We start from the raw sequence: 5,425 nt of genomic DNA on the forward strand, positions 1-5,425 counted from the left end.
CTTGAGCTTCTTAAGAAGGTTGATGACCTAACAACCCTGTGGCGACCTGAGTAGGAGGGTCGGGGTTTGGTTACCTGAGTGTCCTCAACCCCACGTAGGTTACTATACCACCCTCACTGCCTGCTTCATCGCCGTGTAAGATGATGTGGTCTTGGTAACATCTCCTGGTGTCACTGTATATTTTACCTCCATCTGTGATGTGTTACTATTTGCTTGTGAAGATGTGTTGAAATACACGAAAGCGCTTGAGCAAAAAGAAAACTTCCTGTTTTGATTTTTCCCTCGTGGTCTACAAGGTCATCTGTGATCGTCACGTATCTGCTTCGTGAATACATACATACACATAGAGAGAGAGAGAGAGAGAGAGAGAGAGAGAGAGAGAGAGAGAGAGAGAGAGAGAGAGAGAGAGAGAGAGAGAGAGAGAGAGAGAGAGAGGATCGAGGGTGGGGAGAAAGGGGGAGAGGTGTACAGAAGAAGGGTATTAAAGGCACAAAGTTCTTCATCAACCAGCGACTGGAGGATAACCGCCAGACTTGTTGCTGTAGGTGGATGACCAGCGGGGAGTGCTCCCGCTGGTGGAGCGGGCGATGTCCTCCGGGGTCGCCTCGCCCGCCCAGGGTTCCTCTACACCGACCGTGGCAATGTCTTCAGGAGAACAAAACATCCATCCTTTGCAGGATGCATAATGTGCATGGTTAAGAACACACAAATAGCAGTCATACACACGAGATGGACACGACATGACTTAACTATTTATAGCCTATTACACACGCAAGATGTGGGGCCCAAGAGTGTTAGAACTCCCTAACCGTACCATATACATAGGTATTTACACACACACACACACACACACACACACACACACACACACACACACACATACACAGAGGTTCAACAGGAGGAAGCCTTTGGATAAGTGATCAAATAAATCGGTCTGGGAACTTCAGAAGGCAAAGTAACCGATACAGAGAAAGGAAATGACCCAGAGCTACAGATGAAGCCTTGATTCACGTCAATCTGGTTCGAATTTAATGGCTGGGGGGGGGCAATTTCTAATCATAGAAAACGCAGAAAAATTCGTATCTATCCATTTTCTTTTTTGTATATTTGTATCATTTAGGATGTAGCCATCATATTTCAGAGGCGAGCCGACTGGGATGATAATGTATATTCTGGACCCAAGCCAGACCTCTGACCCTTGGCTCACACCAGGTTATTACCAGAGAAGCTGAAACTCCAGGTGGTCATAAGGGAAGAAATTCTCAAATGGCATTGGTAAGTACGTGGACCCAACCATGGACACGTGTGTGGCCCACAACCATGGAAGCGTGTGTGGCCCTAACCATGGACACATGTGTGGACCCAACCATGGACACGTGTGTGGACCCAACCATGGACACGTGTGTGGCCCCCAACCATGGAAGCGTGTGTGGCCCTAACCATGGACACATGTGTGGACCCAACCATGGACACGTTTGTAGATTAACCATGGAAACTTGTGTGGACCAACCATGGACACGTGCATGGCCCCAACCATGGACACGTGTGTGGCCCCCAACCATGGAAACGTGTGTGGCCCTAACCATGGACACGTGTGTGGACCCAACCATGGACACGTGTGTGGCCCCCAACCATGGAAACGTGTGTGGCCCTAACCATGGACACATGTGTGGACCCAACCATGGACACGTTTGTAGATTAACCATGGAAACTTGTGTGGCCCCAACCATGGACACGTGTGTGGCCCCCAACCATGGAAACGTGTGTGGCCCTAACCATGGACACATGTGTGGACCCAACCATGGACACGTTTGTAGATTAACCATGGAAACTTGTGTGGACCAACCATGAACACGTGCATGGACCCAACCATGGACACGTGTGTGGACCCAACCATGGACACGTGTGTGGCCCCAACCATGGAAACGTGTGTGGCCCTAACCATGGACACATGTGTGGACCCAACCATGGACACACGTGTGTAGATCAACCATGGAAACTTGTGTGGACCAACCATGGACACGTGCATGGCCCCAACCATGGACACGTGTGTGGACCCAACCATGGACATGTGTGTGGCCCCAACCATGGACACGTGTGTGGACCCAACCATGGACACGTGTGTGGACTCAACCATGGACACATGTGTGGACCCAACCATGGACACGTGTGTAGACCAACCATGGACACGTGTGTAGATCAACCATGGAAACTTGTATGGACCAACCATGGACACGTGCATAGCCCCAACCATGGACACGTGTGTAGATCAATCATGGACACGTGTGTGGACTAACTGAAATCAGCCATCAAGAGGTATGCGTGTGTGTGTGTGTGTATGTGTGTGTATGTGTGTGTGTGTGTGTGTGTGTGTGTGTGTGTGTGTGTGTGTGTGTGTGTGTGTGTGTGTCCGTGCGTGTGTGTGTGTGTGTGTGTATCACTTATGAGCAGGTGTACGTTCAGCTGCACATTGGTATATGATTGGTGCCTCAACTTACCAGGCTAGTGCCTCGCGTTACCATGCCATTGTGGATTAAACATCCTAAACCCTTTTGCCACGCTGATTTCTTATAAACCCCCCTGCATCCCGTTTTCTTTGCCATACGGAGTTAACGTCGTACGGAGTGACATGGTAAGGGAGTCATGTTACAGAGGAATCTCTATACAAGAAAGTCAGTTACCCACTGAGGGAGAGGCAGTAACACACACACACACACACACACACACACACACACACACACACACACACACACACACACACGGAATACATAGACACATTCTCCACGATAAAACTGTATCAATCAAATTCGTCAGGCTTTAACAACTTAGATCATTTTCCTATTAACCATGTGGACGATGACGATCACTGTACTTAGACACAAGTGTTCTCCCGAGGGGCTGGATTACACAGGTGTTTACGAGATACCAGTTCACACACACACCTGCTGCAGACTAAGTCAATACCACCGTGTTCAAAACTCTATTTTATTAGCTTATAACATTCTCCCCTAAATGTATACAGCCAACTAAGATGACGAAGACATTCTCTTTTTTCTGTAGATTAGAGCTTATAGATTTTGCGAAATAGGGAAGTGAGTCATGAAATGGCATTTACCGGTAATGATACACAGGGTGAAAAGTTGTGTTGCCCATTTTGTGGAGGCCTTCAGTGTTCTGGGTGCCAACCACTCACTGAAATGCACTCTCCATGTATACCAGAGCATCGTGTGCGTTCTCTATGTATGCCACACCACTGTGCACTCCATGTATACTATGCCACCGTATGTACCTTGCCTCAGGAATGGTTAGAATGAGACTTAACATATGAAGTAAGGATACTGCAAATGGTCTATTGGCCTACGCTAAGCAGGTCTTGGGTCTGTCCACCCTACAACCAACCGCCTGAACCCATAAACACATCATCCAACCTTAATTTTATGCTACCTAATGACCTAGATTCCACTACTGTACTTGCCAGCTTGTTCCATGAATCTATTACCCTCTTCCCGAACCAATGTTTACCCACATCAAACCTAAATGTATATTCTTTTTTTCTAAATCCATTATGTCTTGTCCTATCCGGTGCGCCATTCTAAGAACTTTATTCATGTTACCTTTATTAATGCCCTTCACCCATTTAAGAACTTCAGTTATAACCCCTTTAGCCCCCCTTCTCTCAAGTGAGTGTGAATACAGTCTTTTTACCCTTTCTTCATAAGGGAGGTTTCTAATTCCAGGGATCAGTTTTGTCATTCGCCTTTTAACTCTCTCTAAACAATCTATATATCAACTGCATAGCATGGAGCCCAAGACTGTAGCGCATAATCCAGATGTGGTCTCACCAACGCAAGATAAAGTTGCTATGATACTCTAGAAGCTTTATTGCTAACAGTTCTATTAATGAACTCTAGCATCCAGTTAGTCTTATTACACACTATAACACGTTGTTACTGTGGCTATAAGATCCTTACGCACCAGTAACCCTAAACCTCTTTCGCATTCTGTTTTACCAATAGTAATATTGTCCAGTTTGTAATCACTGTTCCTGTCTTTATCCACACTAAGTGTTGTGCATTTATTTATATTAAATTCCATTTTCCATGTACCCGCCCATTCTGATAATCTATCTAATTCCTCTCCAAATTCACTGAATTTTCATCTGAGTCGATTACAGGCCACTATTTTTACATCATAGGCAAACTTACTCAAGTCGCTGGTTATTCCCGTATTCAAATCGTTTATATATATAACGGACAAGAGCCATCCCAAGGCTGACTCCTGAGGACCACCATTAGCTGATCCAATTAAATACACAACCCCCGATGCCGTGTGCCGCTATTTTTCTAATCAGATGCTCATGAGGTATTCTCAAAAGCCTTACTTAATTCTAAGCATACGACATCATAGCCCTTACCCTGATCAACAGTTTCAAATACTCTGTTGAAGAAGAAGTGAAGGTTACTGAAACATGAGTTCGCTTTTGTAAACCCATGTTCAGAATCCCTAATGAGATCATGATTCTCCAAGTGTTCCCGTATTTTGTCCACTATAATTGATTCGATGAATGTTGCCACAATAAATGTCAAGCTGATAGGATGATACTTAGAGGCAATGGATCTATTCCCTTTCTTAAAGACGGAAGCGACATTTGCTGTCCTCCATTGCTTAGGAACTATGCCAGATTCTAGAGACTGTTTAAACACATTTAAAAGCGGAACACTTACTTCCTCCTTACATTCCTTCAAGACCCTTTCATAAATTCATCTGGCCCAGGACTCTTGCTTACTTTTAATCGTTCTATTTGTTTCAAAATATCAGATTTACTTATTCTTATATCGCATAGCTTCCCGCTTTCGTCCTTCCCGTAAATTTGCTCTGGAACCGGAATGTTTGCTTTCTCCTCCTGCGTAAATACTGACATGAACTGATTGTTTAAAACTTCGCACATTTCAATCTCACTATCAATTAATCTACCAAAATGCGATTTGATACGTCCAAATGTTTGGCTTACGAATGGCTGTTATAAGAATGCGTCATATTTTGCTGGGAGAACTTCACACAGAAAACTAAGGTGGAACACTTTCAGAAGAAGGCCATTTAAGGATATCAACAAGTCTTTGATTGATGTGGGTGATGCCATATTCAAACAGGAGCTGTGGCGCTACCTCGTCTGACAGCAGTAGTGGATGGTTCAGAGGAAGACCCACTGGGGTTGCTCGTCACGTAGGTACATGGCTTAGGCTAGGGTGTGTGTGTCTCATAAGTAGATCAGACATGCAACACCATATCATACAAGGTCAAGAGACTGGGCAACACAAGTGAGAAATCCTCTCTCTCTCTCTCTCTCTCTCTCTCTCTCTCTCTCTCTCTCTCTCTCTCTCTCTCTCTCTCTCTCTCTCTCTCTCTCTCCCTACAACCCACAAAG

Source organism: Panulirus ornatus, chromosome 19, assembly GCF_036320965.1.
Source record: "Panulirus ornatus isolate Po-2019 chromosome 19, ASM3632096v1, whole genome shotgun sequence".
In the NCBI taxonomy this organism is placed as follows: Eukaryota; Metazoa; Arthropoda; class Malacostraca; order Decapoda; family Palinuridae; genus Panulirus; species Panulirus ornatus.